A 23,229-nucleotide genomic window follows, 5' to 3' on the forward strand; every position below is an offset into this window, starting at 1 on the left:
ATTCTAAATGGCATGTACTCCAGTACAATAAATAGTTTAAAATAATACAGTAACAAATGATACCAACAGTGTAATTCAAACCGTACTATGCCAAAGAATAATTATCAACGTCACATGAACAATTGCTTATTCAGGAGATTAGGGGGAGTTTGTAGGATCTTTTCCAATTAATTTGATTAAAAAATATAAACTTTCATAAACTGCAGCTCACTTCTTCAAAAACATAGAGGTCTGTCACTAATTAGTCTGCATCCATCTTGTTAGATATTGTTGTGCAGAGGTCTCCTTGTGCTACCAAGGAGTTGCACAGACAAGGAAGGGTATTCAGAGCAGTAAAAGATCACAGTAACCACAAGATACACTGAGTTGTGAAAATAGAAAGTAGTTTACTTTAAGGTGGTGTAAAATCAAAAATGCACAGTCAAAAATAATCAGTCCAGGTCATACACAAAAATAACAGTCCAAGTACAAATCCTAATACAAAGTCTTCTTACCAGTCCAGAGGTCAAAAACACAGTTATGCAGATACAGAGAAAAAAAGCAATAATAGAGCGATCAGCAAATTCAGATATTCAGAGAGATCCGGTGAGAGAGAGAATCTACGTTTCTAGCTCCCTTTTATGGCCATGAGCAACCTCACACGCCCATGGATCAATTACCTTCTTAAAGTTACAACATCATCATGGCTTATATATTTCCAACCCAATATGTAGGCTATCATAATATGCCTAACACATCTGATTAAGCAAGCTGCAGTTTACAAAAACTAATGCATATGAATAAAGTTGGTTAGTCGAAAAAGATGTCACAGACTTCTGCTTTTTTGCTACTATGCTACATTCTCCTTCTATAATTACTACAAGGCGAAATCTTAAATTTTATATCAAATGCCAAAGGCTTCCTGGAATCTACAGGTCTAGACAACTTTTCTAAACACCAGCACAGCTGGTGCTGAGTTAATTCCAAAGGGAAGCAGCATTAAAAAAAGGTAATAAGAATTATTTTTGTTAGGAATAACAGGAGCTAATTATGAGAAAGACTGCAGATATCTAATGCTACACATATTAACGGCAACAAGAATTGTATTTGCCCAACATTGAAAAAATGAAAACTTACCAACTGATGAAGTACTAATTAAGAAAATTCTAGAGTGTGCAGAAATGGATAGATAGGCTTTAAAGATTAAAGAGAAAGAAGACTCAGCGCACTTTAGAACAGAGATAATTTCTATCAATGGCTAGAAAAATGAGTCAGAGAAAAAGGAACGTGATATGTATTTTTGAATATATATTAGCAAGAAGAAGACTATTGAGTGATTAATTAACATATTGTTTATGATAATTAACTATATCTATTATTGTTAGTTAAATACATGTACCCAGACATTATGCTGTTTGCTAAATATTGAAAATGTTATTTGGAAAAGCCCCAATCCCAAACCCAATCCCAACCTTAACCCTAACCCTAACCCAAATCCCAACCCTAATCCGGACCCCACCTTATCCCTAATCCTATAAAAACTAAATACACACACACACACACACACACACACACACACATTAAAGATATACAAAATTCTCGAACTCTGGGATAAATAAAAAAGCTGTTTATTGTTAAAAACAATAAAACAATAAAAACAACCATTCGTAAAAAACAACTATTGCCTTAGCTTTCGCCGGTACTCTGTGGCGTCATCAGAGTAAACACTGGAAGCTGAAGAGTGCTTATAAGCCTAACCGGCTCTGCGCTCTACTCATCGACCACGTAATAGGTCTGTCTGCTCTAGCCAACCATAATTGCTCTGACTGCCTCGCATCTCCTTGTTCGCAGATAGGCCTATTATGCGCTCGATGAGGAGAGTGCAGAGTCGGTTAGTCTGATGACGCTGGCAGAGGACCGGTGAAAGCTATAGCAAGAGATAGTTGTTTTTTACAACGGTTGTTTTTATTCTTTTATTGTTTTTAATAATAAACAGCTGTTTTTATTTATCCCAGAGTTTGAGGATTTTGTATATCTTTAATGTAAATATGCCTGGGATTCGCATCTTTAAAATTATTAGGGATGTGTGTGTATGTGTGTGTGTGTGTGTGTGTGTGTGTGTGTGTGTGTAAGGGCCCAAACGAAACTCTTATTGGATGGATAGATACAGTTGGAAGCATCTTTCTAAGAAAACTGAAATCCATTGAAACCTCCCTACCACTACCGTTTTAGCTATCATGGATATTGAGGCCTGACACATCAACATTGCCAACATGGACTTCAAGCCATCATGAACATCGTCACAGCATGCCTTGTTAATAGAATATGTGACTTTTTTCACGTACCAACAATTATTTCAACTATATCTGCTAATCAGTGGCATACCATGAGCACACGTGACTCCACAATATTCCAACTTCAAATGTACTCTAAAATAATGCTTTCTAAACTCTGAAACTCCTCCTTCACTTGAGTTTTATTGATGCAATTTTCATCACCAGAACCCTTGAAACACAATGATCAAATTCAAAAATAAATTCAACAACTCCCACCCCATCATCTTTCTCCTTTCTACAAAACAGGTCCATTTCCTTGATGTTACCACAAAATTGCACAATAAATACATTATATAAGAGGTCTATACATTGGCATACATGCTTACATGCTTGTAATTTTTAACAAGAACATACTGTACCATCAAATTTATTATATATAATCAGGTTCTACATATTAGTTCTGACCCACTTGACAGAGATGCTGAACCAATGGAATTAAATCAATTAATTCTGGACATTGAACTATCTGGCTAATGAAATAATAAAGACATCAACATAGTCAGATCATTTCCCAGGAATAACTTATTTAAAAAAGAATACAAGAGCGCTATTGGTTATCACCCATAACTTACAGTTCAAGCCATCTTGGGCAAACAGGTCAGACTTTGCACAATAACATCAGTGAACACATGTTTGACAATAGGACTTAAAACTAACACAGTACAGGTAGTTCTCAACTTACAACTGTTGATTTAGTGACTGTTCAAGATTACAACGGCACTTTAAAAAGTGACTTATGATCATTTTCCTCATGACCACTGCAGCATCCCCATGGTCATGTGATCCAAATTCAGACATTTGGCAACTGGTTCATATTTATGATGGTTGCGGTATCCTGGGGTCATGTGATCCCCTTTTGCAACCTTCTGACAAGCAAAGTCAGTGGAGAAGCCAGATTCACTTAATAACCGTGTTCCTAACTTAACTACAGATTCACTTAGGAACTGTGGCAAAAAAAGGTTGTAAAATGGGGCAAAATCCAATTAACAACTGTCTCACTTAGCAACAGAAAGGTTGGCCTCAATTGTGGTCGTTTGTCAAGGACTATATGTATTGCAAACATGACAGTAAAATGTGCAAGAAAAAAATACAGTGAGGCTTGCATGTTTTTATAGTGATCTGGGGGACAAGGCAGTTATTCTTTTGAGCCTAACAACTTTTAACACTATAAAGGACAGTACGGCTTATAGCACTCACAACAGTAACAGCGTAAGACCTGTTGTCCTAGCTTCAGCATCTGTTGTTATACATACACATAAGCACACATGCTGATGGGTCAAAGGTTTGGGCCCATGGTAGCTTTTGTGGAATTGCCACAGCTGGAAAGGCTAAGTAAATTGAGATAAGGAATTTAAAAAGGTGATAAGGTGTCCTGCCATTCTGTTGGAGGGAGGGGGGAAGAAAGCTTCTAGCATTCTTTGTATACTTTCACTTTTTCTGTAGCTGCTTGGGAATTAGGGAGGGGGACTGTCTTTGGGGAAGAAGCAGACTCCTTCTCAGCCAGTTCCAGCCTGGTTCCAAGGTTGTTGTGCCCTGAAAGTGACCTGTTATCTACCCAGTACCTCAGTGTTCTCATAACATCTCTGCAGCATCATATTGGTTGCTGGTGGACTGGTCAGGGGGATTGGGTTTGGGAGAAAATAAATAATTGCTTTGCGTTTTCTGCGGATTTTCAGACTCCACCTGATTTTCTGCATCCACTATCTCTCAGTAAAAATTCTTTTGATTAACCCCAATGGAGTCAAGAATTTTGCTTTCCTGAGGGACCAGCTTGGGCAGGTCCTTACATAAGGCTTCCCACACAGACCAAGTGTCAGACCTCTCTATTTTACCTATCTGTTTTTTTATTACTGCTTTGCTTGTGTACTTATCTTTGGGGTCTGCCATTCTGCGGGGAGGGGGGCTGATTGCTAGGGAATGTATTTGTCTTGCCCTGCTCTGTCCTCTGAGAAGATGCCACCCTCCGTGAGAAAGACCTTATCTCCAGACAACAGAGCCTGGGACCATTGGGAAACGAAACCAAGAGAGACCTTGAGACGGGCGCTAAATCACCAGGTTCTCAAAATAACATAATACCTATGGATTGACTGGATTTCAACCAGATGGTTGGACACTGGAGGGAGGAGTTTTGCTTGGGTATTATGATGTAACCTTTCGTGCATGAATTCTTCAGACTTTGCTTTGTTCTACTGCTATCACTAACTCTCAATAAAGGTTCGTTTTGAAACAATGCCTGTTTCAAGAGTCCTGCTTTCTTGGGAGATCTAGTTGAGGCAGATCCTTACACCAAGACTCTAACTAAAGCTAAATGTAAATAACTTTACAGTGCAATAATTACACATTCTGGTTTCAGTGCAATACATGTTGAAGGACCCAGATTGTTGGGGGCAATTAAGCTGACTTTGTAATAATGCCGCTTGGGGTGTGTGTGAAAGCCCTAATAAGCAGGCATATACATAGAATGAAGGCTACTGCTAAGCTTGTAAGCCGCCCTGAGTCTTCGGAGAAGGGCGGGATATAAATGGAATTAAAATAAAATAAAATAAATAAATAAATGGATCGGAAGAAAATTCAAAAAATGTGCTTCATCAGATAACATTTGTCCCTAACAAGAGCTATTAACTCAGCAGTACCATTGCAAGAGGCAAATTATGTGCTTGGGTTCACACTCTAAATCCTAACACACTATATTTGGTTTTGACTTTATATTTTCTAAGGATCCAACTTCTGGAGCTTATAGACTCTGGCTTACAGTTTAGTGTGCTATATGACCGTTAGCAATTCTAATCTTTCAATTAAACAGTTCCCCCTCCATTAAAGAGGTTACCATTTTTGTACTGCTCTATTGGCCGAATAGGAACTCTATTGCTTTCTGCACTTTAGTCTTGCTACAGAAAAAAAAAAATATCTGCAAAGGATTCGCTAACCCTCAGAGCCTTTAGCTTGAATCCCTACTCAGGTTTCCTCAAGAGATTTGCACAACTACCATTGCTGTACACCTGTCTTGGTCAGCTGTAAGAGAGGCCTGGTTTTGATTCCCTGGGGATTATTAAGAATCATTCCACTGACAGACCTCGCATTTCAACAGCATTTAGCACAACATAATGCAAAAATGTAGGAATCTAATATGGGAAAGGGAGAACAGGGGCTGTCACAAATGTCTGATCACAGAAGACAAAGAAAAAGATCAGGTGGACAGTGGGAAAAAAGTCATGAGGTAGACCCAAAGATTTGGATTAATAAATTAAAGTTACAATATTACATAAGCTAACTTCGATCTATCTTAGTTCTAAGTTTATGCCTGGTGCCTCAGGCACAGTGTCTGCAAGAGACCCTTTTCAGGGTCTGACAATCTTCCTAATTTATAGCACTGATAGGGAAGTGCAAATTAGCAGTTGAAGGAAAACTAAGAGGTCACTGCACTGAATGAACTTTATATCTGTTCCTTATGATTCTTAAGATACCAATGCTGTATTAGGAACATTGAGATGGGAGAGATATCTTGCTAAGTTAAGCCCTGTCAGTAAATCAAATTTGAGGAGAAAGTTGGCAAAATGCCATTTGGAGAGTCTCTTTCTTCATCACTGGGCTCCAGCAAACTTTTCTGGTACAGTATTTCTAATACAACTGGTACAACTAATACCATTTTTATTTTCTATAAAACTCAGAAAGATGCTGGAAAGAGGAAGCATTGTGGAAAAATTAAAATGGAGGCCTAGGATATAATGGTGCCTCTCTCTGGAAGATAGTGCCCTGATACCTGACTAAGAATATCACACATTGATTTCAACTGATTTCACAGAGGGTGATTAACATGAATAGATTATGCTATCTAAGGACTATCTTCCTTCTTTGACTGTCACAAGCAAATTAATAGACATGGGGGAAGCATACAAAACAATGGCCTAAGTCAGATCTGAAGGTATATGCATTAAATCTCTCTCTCTCTCTCTCTCTCTCTCTCTCTCTCTCTCTCTCTCTCTCTCTCTCTCTCTCTCTCTCACTCTCTCTCTCTCTCTCTCTCTCACACACACACACACATCTATCATAGCAGAATAGTAACGTATGAAAGTATATAAATACCAATAGCCAAACACATAGCTTTGCTTATATACTCTGGAGTCAAAACATAAAGTAATAATTAATTTCTTTATACTATAATCCACATTACGCATACATACTACGCATATTCATTTTAACCTAAGGTATGTTTAATCCTCTTCGCTATTAAATCCAAGGAAGAACATGTTATTTTGTGGTGACTGGTGAGCTTAAAATGGACATAAATTGTACAAGGAAGATGAAAAAAATATTCCTAATATCCCTCCAGTCTCTGACCTTAGATGGCAGGATGTAGTTTGGCCTCCTTCCCCCCTCCCCACCAGGCCTGGCTGATTCAGCATGAAATACTTGGAGACAAAAATTTATTGTTCAATTTGCAGCCTGGTAATTGAAGAGCAACTGTATTCATTTCAGGAGCAAGCTCTAATTTTAGAGCACAGCTAAATGTGCTGATGAGAACAACAGGCAGGCCCTGGAGAACCATTCTGGAAAGCAAACTGAGCTTTAGCATCTCCATTTGGGGCTATAAAAAAGACCAGGCCTTTCCCGATTCTCTATCCTAGCTAGATTTGTTGTAATGACTATGAAAACATTCTGGGTTGCAGAAGTTAGGCAATGAGGCACATGAATGTCCTTTTATAGAATGTAGTTTTGCTTCCTGAGTGTAATTTTGGGGGGGAAAGGTGGGGTGGTATATAAGTTTGTACTGCCCTCATCCCCTTGTAAGTTGCCCTCCAGGAAACTGATTTTCTACAGTGGAAAACTCAGGGCCATGACATCTCCTGCCTGAGATCAAGTTATTTCCAAACCCTCTGTAACAAGGGTGTCAAACTGCCGGCCCATGGGCCGGGTGCGTCATGGCAAAACCACGCCCACCCCATTGCCAGCAATGGGGAAAAAAGTCACAATATGTCATGTCACGTGATGTTGCGAATTTGACACCCCCGCTCTACAACTTCTCTAGAGTTGTAGAGAAACAACTCTATCGTTTCTCAACTTTGCAACTTTACGATGTGTGGACTTCAACTCCCAGAATTCACCATCATGAAGAAATTCTAGGAGTTGAAGTCTACACTTCTTAAAGTTGCCAAAGTTAAGAGGCACTGTTCAGAGACTGGATTGGCTCTCTAAAAGGCAGCACATACACTTAGTGAGTTCAAGGCAGAATGGTATGCTAGCCACAGCTCTGTCATCCAATGGTGATCACGTGACCCCAAGATGCGGCAACTATTGGCTTAGGTCCGGGATACTTGCAGGACCATCTGCTGCCGGGAACAAATTCCCATCGTCCAGTACGCTCACACAGAGAAGGCCTCCTCAGGGTACCGTCAGCTAGGCAATGTCGGCTGGCGACCCCCAGGGGGAGGGCCTTCTCTGTGGGAGCACCAACCCTATGGAATCAGCTCCCCCCTGAGCTTCGGATAGCCCAAAACCTCCAATCCTTTCGCCGCGGCCTCAAAACACACCTGTTCCACCAAGCTGACCTAGACTGACAGGCATCTTAATTAATTTATATTTAGTATTTTTAATTCATTTTTAAATTCTCTAATTTTTTATTGCACTGATGTTCTCAATTTCATTTATCTTGATTTATGCACTTATTATATGTTTTATTGTGAGCCGCCCTGAGTCCTTCAGGAGATAGGGCGGGATATAAATCCCATCAATAAATAAATAAATAAATACCAAGTTGCCAAGTGCCTGAATTTTGATCAAAAGACTATGGGGATGCTACAAGTGTGAGACAGGTTGTAAGTCACTTTTTTTCAGTGCCACTGTAATTTTAAATAGTCGCTAAAAGAATGGTTGAGGATTATCTGTAGAGCTAAATGAGTAATTACATCAGGACTGGTCCCCCCTGCCTTGAAAGAGGGGATGATACAACTCCTCCTAAAGTGGATATCCTTGGACAATGAGGTACTTCGCATCTATTTTCTATCAAATATCGCTTTCTTAGGCAAAGTCCTTGAAAAAGTGGTGAAAGTTTATCAGCTTTACATTTTTGGGAGACTATGGATTATCTGGACTCATTCAAAGCAGCTTACAGACTTGGTTTTGGCATCAATACTGCCTTAGTCACCCTGCCAGATGTCAATTTCCCCCAGTGCACTATTGATGTGGCCAGGGTGTCAAACTGCTGGCCCATGGGCTGGTTGCATCATACGGAGGCCACGGCCACCCCAACTCCGGCAATGGAAAAAAAGTCGCAATATGACATGTGATGTGGCAAGTTTGACACCCTTGATGTAGCCCATAGTGTGTTCTACAGTAAAAACATCTTTGAACTTGTTGGTTTTTGGTCTTAATGTGTTTGCTGCAGTTTTTATTTAGTACTAAGTATAAAAAAGTTCTGCAGAAGAACAGTGTTATGACTCATAATTAGTTGTTCATTTGTTCTGTGCTATTGAGCACTGACAATTACAGGGAATTTTGTGTTTCCAGAGGTAAGCTTATTTCCTGGGTAGCAGCTGTGTCTTCTTTCATTTTACCACCTAAATATGTAATTGTTTCTGGCATGAAAAAAGGCCAAATCTACAAATAATGTTTAAAAAGAGATGCATAGTTCTCATTAACTGCAAATTAGCCTTAAATGAGACAATATTGATTTATAAGATTTTTATTTCAATACTTAATACTTTAGTAATATTTTCTACCAAGTGCTCTCCTGATCTGGAAGTAGTAATAAATAACAGGGGTTTTGTTTTTGAGAGGTCATGTTTTTTGCAATTGCTTCATCAATAACCTCAGGGCAAATAGCTGCTCTAAGCATAAGGAAAGCCAGGCTACCACATTTGGGTTCAAATCTCATGACCTCCTTCCTTTTGAACCACAGCTTTTGGCTTTATTGGTAGGGATGATATCTGATCTCCATTCTGAAAGTTTGTTTTGCTTTGTAACACAATGATAGGGAAGGGATAAAATGGCATGCAAAAGCTTTCTGCGTAATGGTGCTACACTTCTTTTAGGAAAATTTGCTTGACATGTCTTTCCTGTATCAATTTACATTTATTTAACTTCTGTCTGATACTGTTTGTTGTGTAATAGCATTGTTGAGTTTTCATGATTTATTGAGTAGAATATTGATGTGATTTTTAAATAACTTAGTAAGCTATTCTGATCATGTTTCAGAACAAGTGTTACCGACTTGGTTAATAAAACTGGCAGTTAATTTTCCAGATTAATTACTAACTTATATACCGTTTTAATAAGAACACCAGAAGCCAAAGAATTGAGAAAAATCAACACAAAGGGTTAACACCATTATCTTTACTACCCATGTATGAGTTTATTAAACAATATGACTTGAAAGCAGCAAAGAAAGTACAGTTCAAGGATACAATACTATATAAATACCTTTTCCTGATATGAATCTAACAGTTCAGTGTGATTTACTTCTGATTAGATATGCAAAGCATAACTCTAATTAGATGAATTAGGAGAATCCCAAGTTGAATCATACTTCAACATATACTGGACTTTTTTGGCAAACCACTCACATTTCAATTTCTCCCTGACCCTATTTGCAATTAGATAATATTTTAAGTCTAATTGTTCAGTAACAAGTCTAATTGCTTCAGTATGTGAAGGGATATGACTTATTGAAATACTGCATCCATCCATCCAGTATTGTAATCCATACATCAACCTTCCCCAATCTGATTGATCCTGTTGGTTAACAATTCTGGAAACTGAGATCTTAGCACAACTAGAAAATAGCAGATTGGCAAAAGCTGCTACAAAAACTTGTTAGCAATATGTAACATTTATCTTGGAAACCGCTACTGGACTTTGTGCTTGAGGAGGAAAAAAAATGATATTTTGATTTTAGATTTTATTGATTAGATTGATTTGTTGACATAGAAATGGCTAGTTCACATTACTATAAAAATGTAAAAAGTTGAGGTTCGATGTTAATGCCTTATTTTACTGCAACAGAGAGGGTCGGAAGTCAATGCCTCTCCCCCCCCCCTTTTCCACACTTCTCTTTTTCTTTTTCCCTTACCTTTGTTCCCTATTATTTGCTTTTTATTTTCGTATTTTATAAGTGAAAAAAATAAAAAATGTAAAACAAATACAAATAAAAAAGAAATATGTAACACTTACCTTAATAGAACTTACTTTTGAATGGATATGCAAAGAATTGCCTTTAAACAGTTGTTACTCTTATTAAGATACGATATGAACATTTAATTGTACAAATGACGGAGTAACATACTTCAGAGGATAAAATGTTATTCCGTCGTTTTTACTGAATAACCATACAAAACCATACCTGTTATGGGTACAACATTCTGGAGATTTGGCAACATGTACATTTACCTCACCCTGCCAACAGACTTCTCTATTCTAAGGGCACACTAAGGTCAATCTGCATTGGTCTCCATCAAAATGAAATACGGTAGTTCTGATCTTCTACTTAACTTACAATTGTTCATGATATCCAATTACGGAGAAAAAGTGTTACAATTGAAGACAGTTCACATAGTGTGGTGGGATGGTTTGTTGTCACTGTGTGTTGGGGGGAGAGAGCACGGGGGGGGAGGCTCAGCTAATCTCAATGTACACATGTACTTTGACAATAAAGGTTTATTATTATTAAACAATGTTTCCTTTAATTATATAACTATATGGGAAAAGTAGTGTGTCTCTGCCTTAACTGGAAAAAACCCCATGAAAATTACTCAATCTTGCTGTATATGAACACGTAAGCAATTGTCCTAAAAATGAAGCAATCATGTTTAAGAATTGACTGATCAGTAATATTTATTCAATACATTTGTATACTGCAAGAATCAAAGACTACCCTCAACAGTGCTCCTGAAAGATACAATATAACAAATACATTTCAAAATTACTACTCTGGAGCTCTCCTATCAAATTATGTGAAATTCTTGACCAAAGGTACAGAAGATGCTTATATAAATAAGCAGAAGAAAGGGGAAAGAACACATTCTTATTGCCAAGAGCTTTCTATTTAGATTCCTTAATACCTAAGTCATTATTTAGAACAATTATTATAGGTAAACTGCATTCCATACATAAATAGTAAATACACGTTTTGTTCCACTAGATGGCACCATAATAATTGTCTTTTAAACACTGGCCTGATTTAAACTATGGACAAACACAAGATTAAAAACCTATATATTATTAAAGATTAAAACTGTTTGAAATATAAAATTCCATCCTTAGACAGATGCCATCCCATCTACAGAAGCTGAATGAATTGGCAATTAAATATTACTTCATCACAATTAGATGAGCATTCTCCACTGTAGCTAAGGGCAGAAGGCTAGTTTGTGGGGAAAAACTAGAGCAGCTAGGAATAGCACAGGTCTGCCCTCCAATACCTCATCACTACTACATATCCTCCAGTATCTTACACTTGAGGTAGCTGGCTCAATCTGCTTCACGATATGGCTCACCCTAACATAATCTCTTGTATTTTCATCACATTAAAGTTTAGAGTTACTAGTGCTAAGAATGATTCCCACGAAGGTTGCTGTTGTGTAGCCTGTTCTTTGCAGGCAGATGGAAGGTTCAAAACAGCAACAGGCTTTATTGAAGGTCAGAACATAACAGAAGCAACAAAGAAGCTGCTGCGCAGCAATTTTACGGTTGGCCGATAGGCTGCGACCAATAGGTTTAAAGCAGTGGTTTCCCGCCTAAAGACCTACTTAGCCGGCTGGAGACAACCAGTCTGGGCCGGCTAGCAACCGTTACAAGCATACATGTGAACTAGCACTTAGCAATTGAACTTACGCAATTATCAAGCAGTGCAACATAAGCAAACAGTGCATATAAAAAACCCAATACATTACAGCCCTTCCCCCTGGATGGTACACACATTTATTTATTTATTTTATTATTTAAATTTATATACCGCCCTATTCCCGTAGGACTCAGGGCGGTTTACAAGGAAAATTAAAATACATAGTATACAAAATTAAAATCAATTAAAACTATTAATTAAATTACAGTCCCTGAAGTTAAACTAAAACCCAATTAAATTAAATTAAATTAAAACCCCTCAGTCTGGGCCAAACAGCTCGAAGAACCAGGTTTTCAAGTCCCGGCGAAATGAGCGAAGGTTGGGGGCAGTCCTGAGTTCCGTGGGAAGTTGGTTCCATAGGGCCGGCGCGCCCACAGAGAACGCCCTTCCCCTGGGAATAACCCGCCGGCATTCCTTAACCGGCGGTACCCTGAGAAGGCCCTCCCTGTGGGAGCGCACAGGACAATGGGAAGTTGGTTACAAAATCTTGTAGATATCTGGGGGGTCTTCAGCCTTGCTCAGAGCATTGGGGGATTGCCGGAATCTCCCAGTCTACCGGTTCGTCTGCCGTGCTGGGTAGACCCGGGCTCTGTGGTTTGGTGAAGTCTAAACAACTCAAGTCCCTTTGGCTGACCTGTCCCGGTCAGCCCAGCCCAAAGTCTAACGGTGCTGCGAAGTTGGCAAGGCTGCTGCTGGGTGCCGGGTGACTGCTGGGCTGCTGAGGTTCAGTCAGGGGAAGCGCTTTTATGCCCCCGTCCCCGTTCTCTTTTGCACAAAATGTTTCAGAGCGTCCGAACTGCTCTGCTGAAGTATGAGGTTGTAGACTCCAAGTCTGCCCTCCTTGGGAGTCCTGAGCCAACAACTGCTGTTAGTCGCCAATGCAACTGACCGACATGTCGGCAAATGACTCGCCCATCTTCCAGGACCACCTTGTAGGAGAGTGGTCCTGACACTTTAACAACTTCCGCTGCCACCCACAACTGCCCTTGCCCTTAGTTCCGAGTCCAAACCCAGTCCCCCACCTGTAAATTCCTAAGTGCGTTCGGATGTGCCGTGTCGAAGGCTACTCTATCGGGGTGCAGTCTGTCCAGTTTGGTTATTAGCCTCTTGCCCCAGCGAAGCTCTGTGGGGCTCTTGCCTGTAGCTGTGCAAGGCGTTGTATGCTGGCATAAGAAGAAATCAGCCAGGCTGGGGTGCCAGTCCCATGTAGTAATGCACTTGAGGGACTCTTTGGTTGTATGTAGCAAGAAAATTCAAGAAAAAGATTCAGATATCTATGGCATTATCTGCAGACTGAATTGAAAAAATCTGATCTCTCATATCCATCTCACCGTTACATGTGTTAATCATACTGCTTGTTGGTAAACTACTGGTAGTCATCAATTTACAACAGTTCATTTAGTTACTGTTCAAAGTTACAATGGCATGGGAAAGAGTGACTTATGATCATTTTTCACACTTATGACTGTTGCAGAATCCCCATAGTCATGTGATTTACATTTGGATGTTTGACAACTGGTTTATATTTATGATGGGGTCACACGATCACCTTTTACAACCTTCTGACAAGCAAAATCAATGGGGAAGCCAGATTCACTTGTGTTACTAGCAAGTACAGTGATTCACTTAACAAATGTGGCATGGAAAATCATAAAATGGGGCAAAACTCACTTTACAAATTTCTCACTTAGCAACATAAATTTTGGGCTCAATTGTAATAAGTCATTTTATAGTATTTTATAGTGTGCTTCATGAATATAATTTTGGATTTTTCCCCCTGAAAAATGCATTAGGAAAACAAGGTAGCTTTTGCTTTTTTTTCTTCCAATGCATGGTATCTTTGGAGTTCCTCAAGCAGGAGGTGAGAACAATTTCTTCTTGTCCTCAATTTAGATATAAGAAACTGAATCCTACTGATGCATATTATAATATAGCCACAAGACCTACTTTTAGGGGGACATTCTCAGGATTTTTTTAATGATCTGCTTGGACAATTGAAGCATAATAAATCATAACATAACCTTAGTTTAGTGATAACTAAAAATGCAAATGTAAAAAAAGGGGCTATGATTAAATATCAAGACCAAATTAATGACAGCAGATATAAAAACTAGCCTTAAAATTGACAACGAAGATAGAATCAACTATACAGGAACCAACAGTCAAGACACTGCACACTAGCATTTCCAAATGCCTTTGGAAAAAATAAAAATATTCAAATTGTGCCATCACACCTTCTTTTAATGTAGCTTTACCTCTACAAATCAAAACAAAATTGACACTAATGAATAATGAAACTTTTGGGAAAGTTGGATGTATTTATAATAGAATTAAACTTTTCTTCACAGCCGTGGACTCTGCACCTCTGCATTGTCTGGGAACCCCTGCTCTAGCAAAATCTTTCAAAATTATCTTATTGTTGTTGTTGTTAGTTGCGAAGTCGTGTCCGACCCATCGCGACCCTATGGACAATGTTCCTCCAGGCCTTCCTGTCCTCTACCATCTTCTGGAGTCCATTTAAGCTCACGCCTACTGCTTCAGTGACGCCATCCAGCCACCTCATTCTGTCGTCCCCTTCTTCTATTGCCCTCGACCTTTCCCAGCATTAGGCTCTTCTCCAGTGAGTCCTTCCTTCTCATTAGGTGGCCAAAGTATTTGAGTTTTAGCTTCAGGATCTGGCCTTCTAAAGAGCAGTCAGGGTTGATCTCCTCTAGGACTGACCGGTTTGATCGCCTTGCAGTCCAAGGGACTCGCAGGAGTCTTCTCCAGCACCACAGTTCAAAGGCTTCAGTTCTTTGGCGCTCAGCCTTTCTTATGGTCCATACCTTGCGGCAATAAAATAAGTCTTCATATTTTGTGTTTTGAATTTTCTCAGCTTAAGGAAATCAATGCAAAAATAATACAGTAATCAGATTTTTTTGGGAGGGGAACTGGGAAATTCCACTTTTACGGAGAACAGAATGCTTTTCTCTTAAAAGCAAAAAACACATTCTCAATAGAATCTGGATCTCAATAAATTTCCCAGCATTAACGGAGAAAAATGGCTTTCTACTCGAGAACAGTCCCGCGCTCCGCACAAAGAAGACGAAACCCACTTTTTTCCCTGCAAGCGACCTTTCCTGACGTTACAGCAACTCTCCCTCCCGACTTCTTTAATAGCACCAGCTCGGTACTGAGCTTATCTTAATGCCAACCACGTGCACGAAGGAAGGAGAAAGGGCGACGTTTAGCGGGGTTAAAGAAACATTTTTCCTTTCTCTTCCTACCCGCACTGCATCACGGGCTTTATGCAAATGAACTCCGCCCTCCGCCACGCTATTCCTAAGACGCCTGCGCGGCGAGGCCGTTTTCGCCGCGATTTCCTCAGCTTCGCTAAGTTCGCTGAGGGCCTATTTTTGCTGGAAACAGCAACAACTACGTCGACTCCATTTGCTTTCTTTTTTTTTTTACCCGAGACCTCGGGTTAATCCGAGACTGAAAAGTCACTGTCTTCAGTAGAGCTTGCAAACAAATGCAAAGGTTTTCGCGGACATAGGACGATAGGAACCAACTTCACTGAAGGCACCGCATCCGAGTGAAAACACGTCGCCTTTACAATTATTACTGTATCTCCAGAAGGCATATGGCAAACCGTCTTCCCTGTTTCAAGATGGCCGCCCCGGCAGCCTCCGTTCCACTGCTGGGAATCCCGCCCTCCGGCTCACTGACGCAGCTGCCAAGAGAGAAAGAGAAATGCCGTCGGCCTATGGGAGCGGCTTACCTATCTTCGCCAGGATTGGCTCTCCGGTTTCTAACGGGGGAATGATGAGGGGCCTGCGTTGCTAATAGGCTGCGCTGAGACTGCACCGTTCCCCGCTACCGAGGGTAACGGTTGGACGGAGGAGTGAGGTAGCCGCTTTGTGCGATTGGCTGCGCCGCTGTCACTCCTCCCCGCCCCTCCCCCGTCAGTGCTGGTGGTGCGCTCTCGGTTTCTGGGCCTGAGGCGGGACTGCTGGTCAGGCCGTGCGAGGAAGGGTCCACAGTATCTTCGCGGCAAGAGACGGAGGAAGAGGTGGGAGCTTGCGCGGAGAGCCCGCGAGGTAATGCCGGGACCCAGGAGGGAGCTGGCGTGGCGCTGAGAGAACGAGGCTAACGGGGAGAGAGAGAGATGCGCTGGCCTTGCAGGTCCGCACCTCCGGTTGCTGCCTCCGACCCTGTGCAGCTGCAGCTTAGGTGGGTGAATTTGGTTAGCTCGAGCTGAGCAGCCGGGAGAGGAGGGAAGCTTCCCTTCCCGGCCCCTTTTCTTTGAAAGGCTCGTCGTCAGGAGAGGGGGAAGCGAGTGACATTCCTCGGCTGCCGCTTCCCGCCCCCGGAATTTAAGGAAAAGGGACAGGAGGATGACCCGCAAAATGGGGGAGTGAAATGTACGCTCGGTTTTATTTTATAAAGCCCAGTTGGAGGACTGCGAAATGAGTAGTGGTTTTTTTTTTTATTCCTTGGGGAGATTTATATTAGTAGCTAAATGCGGTATGCAGTATTTCTTCTTTGAAGCACTTTTCGTTTCCCCCCCCCGCCCCTCTGGAAAGCTCAAAAAGCCAGGTCGTAAACTCTTGTTCTAGCTGTCTCGTTTTAAGTTTTGCGAAGGTATTGGCGATTTAAAGGAGAGAAACGAGAAATTAATAATTTTAACGATAATCTTAACTGGGAGGGGAAAAGTGAAATGTATGATGGATCAAAGCACTTGGAATTTGTGCCTTGCATTATTTTGCAAGTTAAAGCTGTAGTAGCAGATGGGCGCCTTAAATACAAGTTCAGGATGGTGGGCAGCTAGGGCTAAAGATGAATTAAATAGCATATTGAATGTTTGCATAGAAAAATATATTTTCAGCGTTCTTATTGATGATAGAAGTTTCTGTTTTATGGCCTTGATGGTCTATTGTAGTCAGGATGAAGACAATTACAAGCAAATACTTGAAAAACATAGGTCTGAAAACTACTTTAGAGTTCAGTAATCAGTAGAGTTCTGTCACAGATTTGCTGGCATCTTTTTCTGTTGGACAGGGATTCCAGTTAACTGGTTCAGTTATTCATAGCTTCAAAAGTCTTATGCCACTAATCTTTGAATATGAAGAATGTTGTACAATACCTGGAAGCTATTCTATGTATGATAGATAGGCAAAGGTGGATGTATAAACTTAAACTGATGAAGTTGTGGCATTGATTATTCCTTCAGTCTATAATTCTTGTATAGGAGTACATGAAGTTGCTTGTTTTTACCTGTATTGCACTACTGAGTACAGTTTTGGGCATATTGGAGTCAGCTCTGTTCTTTGGATCATCATATTTCCCGTGCCAAAGACGGAGGTCAGTCTGTCTCACAGAATTGTTTTAAATGGATGGCAAATATTGTATCTTAAGTTCACTAAAGATACTAGTACATACATAAGAATGACCAGTCAAGAAAACAAACAAGTGAATCATTGAATAAATCATCTCAGAATTCTCACTCAAGGTACAAATGTCAGCCTTATGAGGTAGACCTGAAACACAACCAGATGAGCTAATTCTAATTTATTGTAAAGCTGTATTAACCAAAACTTGGAAGTCTGAAATTACATTGCCCTACTCCTGTCTCCTTTACAGCCCAAGAAACACTGTTGTGGGCCTCTTGCCCCACTCACATTCCTGCTTCAGGTCTTTTATTTGATACTCCCTTGCTCTCATTTCTTTGCCTTGTCTCCCAAGGTCTTTCCCATTATATTATACAAATGACCAGCTCCAATTATCTTATTTTCACACATTTTGTGAAGACCTAGTTTTCTATAGAAAGATTTAATGCTGGGAAAGGTAGAAGGAAAGAGAGGAGGATGACTAGCAGCATTGTTGAGCTAATGGACCAGGTTGATAGATCATCCTGGAGGAAAACTGTATGGTCTCTTAAGATTCAAAGCATAGAACTTCTGTTCAGTTGATCAGAAGTTCTATATTCTTATGCATTGACTTACTGTTATTGTCTTCATAAATGCTGATAATTTTCCTCTTTACTTTTGGAATCTACAATTTATATAATAAAGTTATTCCTTAAATCTTAAATCAACATTTCTAAACCAGGTCTAAAATAGGCTCTTTAATTTCATTGTGAGTTATTTACATCTGTAGACATGAAACTGTTTGTTAACATTGGTCTATCTTGCTCAGTATTACCTGTTCTGATTACTAATTTCTATTGAGGATACAGATGTGAATTAGATAAAAAATTTAGAAACATAAAAATATTCATTGAATAATATTAGAATCTCCTTCTTGCTTTTCTCTGCAGTAGTAGGTATAATTCATTACAAAATCACTGGGTGGAGAATACTACTTAGTTGAGCCAAGTAGCTTTTCTTATTGTGATATGGCGATTACAGTACAGACTTATTTACACAGAACAACCTCACTGGATTAACCTTGTGCTGTATTAAACTATATTTCTAGGATAAAAAATATAAAGGAAATGCTAGAATCTGATGACAAGTATGGTATTTTGCTTATCTTGCAAATCAGTATTGCACTAAATTATGATTTAAGAGCAACACTTGAAATTTTTATGGATGGTTATGTCTATGGTGGACAAGGTAATGAAAGATGCAAAATGGGATAGATGGAGTTTTAAGTTTTTACAGAGAATTTGTTTTGTGTTTATACTGTAGTTTTCATGTAGTTTCCACCTTGAAATAGTGGAACATGAAACCAGGTTTTACCCTTGGGACCACAAAAAAAGATTAAAGGAATTGAGGATTGCTCACTGATTTTGCTGAACTTAATATTACTTGGTTTTAAGGTATAGTAAAGCTATTGAAAGGGAAGTAGCGTTAACAATCTCTGAATTAACTAGATTTCCGAAAACTTAGGCTTACTTTACATAGTACAAATTGTATTTTCCCCTTAGTTCTTAAATGACATGCAGATAATTTATAGATAAAACCACTTCTAGAAACACTGCAATTAACTGACTGAATCCATGAGATGCAAATATTATAATGTTAAGTAAAACAAGAAACTTTAATATTTATATTGGAAAATCAGGTGGTAATTATGGAGAGAAAAATGCTGTTTGACATTCATGTAATTTGATTTTATTGTGATATTTCAAAATCACTATTTGTTATGGTCACACAAACCCTGCAATTCAAATACTCAAACAATCACGATTTAGATTTTTGATTTTATTAACAGTCTACTTTTTTTTTTACTGGAAATTGGAAAAAAACTATCCAAGTGTTTGGTCTTGATTCAGTATAAATCAGACTTGAATTTATACTTCATAATTGCCTACATGCTACTTGGTTTCTCAAAGAATCATGCTACGCCATTACTTTTTTTGCGTAAAACCATTATCCTCTGAACTCAAGTAGTTTTGTCAGCAACTTTAAGGATGAGATTAATTCTGATATTTTTGAATATAGATGTGCAACAGGGAAGGTTTGAGTATGACTGAGAAACATTTTGAATTATATCTAACATGTTATATAATATATATAACATATAAAGAGGGTTGATTGTGATGTAGAGATTTACAGCAACCACAATTCAAGGGATACAAGATGATTCAGATCATGTGAGGGCATTTATGTATAGTGGTTATGAATATATTTTGATTAATAAAATCAGATTTGCCCTTCTACAGGATTGCTTGTCAATGGCAGAGAATAGCTGTACAAACCCCAGGAAAGATGCAGTTGCTCTAAGGCAGGGGTCTCCAACCTTGGTCACTTTAAGACATGTGGACTTCAACTCCCAGAATTCCTCAGCCAGCAAAGCTGGTTGAGGAATTCTGGGAGTTGAAGTCCACATGTCTTAAAATGGTCAAGGTTGGTGATCCCTGCTCTAAGGTGTTCCAAAACACCTTGGCCTTGAAATACGGTTTTCTGCACAGTCTTAACAGTTTCCAACTTGCTAGTAATAGATTTAGAGCCAAAGTGGTCCAGTGCCAGCATTTCACTAGTAATGCCAGGCAGATGGGTTGAGGAAGTTTTGTCCTCAGTTGACTCAGCTGCACTTCTTACTATTTTGGTGTTGCTGAGTCTGTACTGGCTAGACAAATTGTTACATTTTACAATATTCAGTTTTTGTAGGTGATAATAGCATGCATTTAAAAATAGCCAGGATAAATGCTGATTCTTTAAATGTTCACAGTGCATTGTAGTTCTGTGTAAATCTAAAGTCCTAACAAGCACTCCAACGTATTTGTGCAAGACTGTAATCCTAACACTATAACCTGGGGAAAAAAGTAATTCTAAATAAGCAGGCAGAATCCACAGTTGATAATATTACTTATTGTTTGTCACTTTGGCTAATTAAGAGAGTAGATTAGAAGAAAAGAGAAAGGAAGAAAATGTTTTGGTTAATGTTAGGGTCATGTCTGTACTAATTATGGTGTGGAAAGAAGTGAAGGACAGACTTCAGTTATGCAGTCGGAGGGGTTCTTAATTAGTACAGGATAGTATGTTGTTTCAAAATGCTGAAAAGAAACAAGGAAAAAGAAAATTGTGCTCTCTAGCTCTAAATTCAAAGACAATTAACTTCCATACTATTTCTAATATTTAACAAAATATAGCCAAGAGACAAATTCTTGAACTTACTTGCATACTTTATTGTTTCATTTTTGCTAGTCCTAATAAATGTATTACCCAATTTGCGGATTTGGGATTTTTTTTTTCATTTTTGCTAGTCCTAATAAATGTATTATCCAATTTGGGGATTTTGGATTTTTTTTGTTAGTACCATTAAAATTGTAATTTACTGCAAAACTAATGTTTAATTTGCATTTTCCTTGACATTTACCTTCCAACACATTCAATTTAATGTATACTTGGCCTGCTCATATATGATTTTTAAATGTGCAATTTTTGTGATTTTTTTTTGCAAGAGCAGTTGGACACATTCAGCAACTTTTTATTCTTGGGCAATACTGATAACATTTATTTATTTTATTAAGATTTGTCATAGTTTTTTAGCAAAAATGGAAAATTTGGGCCTTTGCATAGTATTAAGAAACATATTTGTTTAGAGACTTTATCAGTTCTGTATTTCAAAAAAAAAACCTTGTAGTTTAGATATGTTTTAGTTTTCTGAAACCTCAATTTTCAGATGAAGTTTTAGCTTTCTTCAGTTAATGTTTTAGTTGGATAATCTTATTTTAATAAATAAGAATCATATCTGTGTGTTTTATGCATTAGATTTAAGTACTAGGCCAGAATTATGGTATTCATAGAATTTTATTTATTACAGATAATGCTTGACTTATGACTGGTCATTTTATGACCATTCAAAGTTATGATGGCTTTGGAACAGGTGGTATAGGACCTGTAAAACTAACTTGGAAAGCTGTCGTCCCCACCCACGGTTTCCCAACCTCATTTTGGATGCTTGGAAACTCACTTTATCTCATCTCGCCTCACCTTGCCTGGCCTTATTTTACCCATTTTTCATATTTGTATGGCTGCCCACCTCACAAAAGAGTGACTTTGGGCAGCTTACAACAAAACCAATACATATATAAAGACAGTCTTCTCATCTGATGGGTCCTGCCCCTCTTGGAGTGGATAGTAGAGCTGAAGAAACCCAGTTATCTGACCATAACAAAGGAGATACCCAAAAACTCCCCCAATTTCAGGTTGCATTGCCATTGCTTCAACAGGAACACCAGATCCAGTGTATGGCTATTGTGCCATGTCAGGCTCTGGTTGATCTGGGATAGACCCATGGCTGTGATGGTGGCCATGCATCCCTGAGCCACTTCAGATCCCACTCTTATAGAAGGCAGATTGAAGTTTCCCAAAACTATAAATCTCAAGAACTCAACTGCCCGCCCAGAAATGTAGTCAAGAAGCTCAAGCTGGAAAGTTACTGTGCTGGAGGGAGGCTGGTATAACAGCTGCAATTCTGACTGATTCCTAAAACCCAGCTTAATGAACACACATCTGATGACCTGTAATGCAGTGCTCCCAAAGGCTGTAAGAGATTCCTGGATGACATTCACCACTCCTGCCCCAGCTCATGACATGCCCAAAACTCAGCTGGGGGTATCTGCAAATGGATTAGCTCCTCTTCTTGGCCCAACTAGGTCTCAGTGATACCATATCAGGAAGGCCTTCTCATCAGTGATTAAATAATTAAATTTATAGGTAAAAAAGGCTATGCAGGGCAAGGAAGTTCACAGTAGTCTGCCACTCTACTGCAACCTCCCTACTGCCTGGTGCTGCCCACACTTTCAAAGCCACAGCATCCCCAACAAAACAGATGGAGAAACTGGAGACTATCTCCACAGCACCAGTGAGCTCCCTAAACATCTTCTGTCTTAGTCTGGCCTCCAGACCACTCCTCCAGGAAGCAGCCCAAACAGGTTCTTTCAATAGCAGATCCCTTAGGAGCAGCCAGACTAGTCTGAGAAAGCTATTGTCAGTTTTTTAAAAAACCACCTAGATCACAAACGTGGTAAACAAGATTGGCACAGTAGGCATGGCCAGCACCATAAAACAGCCATGCCCTGCCAACCTCTAGCACAGTTCTCCAGCCCAAAAAATCCGAAGTGAGTCAAGTGATCCAGCTTCAGCAATTCCAACTTCCCTTCAGGCAAATGCCACTCCAAAAAATGCAGAATACAGCTCACACAGCAAGAACCATCGCTCCAAAGTTTCCACACTCTCCACAGTCTCCACCATCTTAACCACTCATCTCTTTTCCCAATTTTACATATTTATCTTGATAAGACGCTGTTAAGTCTAACCAAATGTTTTACCCTTAAATGCTGATAGGGAAGGGATTCTAATGAAAAAGCACACACTTTTTTCACTGTATTTTCTGATGCATAAGCTGGAGAGTAGAAATTTGCTGAGGTTTTTGTTTTCTTAAATGGCTTCTCTTCCCGCTTAGTCTTTTTTGGTCAGATTTTATAACAGCTGAAACTTGGAACGCTAAAAGTGAAGAAGACTGATAGGAGAAAAAGCAGGAAGGGAACAAAGAATTCAAAGGATTCAGGGAGAAGTTGAACAACGGGAAAATAAATTTAAGCAGACTGTTTAAATATATGGTTTTGTTTAAATAGTTATGTATGTG

The 23,229-nt window shown here is 39.3% G+C and overlaps 1 protein-coding gene across 5 annotated transcripts in view; it reads left to right on the plus strand.

Moving 5' to 3' along the window:
• The first annotated feature begins 16,095 nt into the window (after positions 1-16,095).
• SOCS5 (suppressor of cytokine signaling 5) overlaps positions 16,096-23,229 on the plus strand; it is a 50,274-nt gene continuing 43,140 nt past the window's right edge. For 3 of the 5 annotated variants that reach the window (XR_014026520.1, XM_081328381.1, XM_081328378.1), the window contains exon 1: positions 16,128-16,362. The gene's annotated coding sequence lies outside the window, so the exon portion shown is untranslated. Of the gene's footprint in view, positions 16,363-23,229 lie in introns of all 5 variants that reach the window. The other 2 variants (XM_081328379.1, XM_081328380.1) reach the window with 2 other exon arrangements.

Source organism: Vipera berus, assembly GCF_964194415.1.
Source record: "Vipera berus genome assembly, chromosome: 1".
Taxonomy (NCBI): domain Eukaryota; kingdom Metazoa; phylum Chordata; class Lepidosauria; order Squamata; family Viperidae; genus Vipera; species Vipera berus.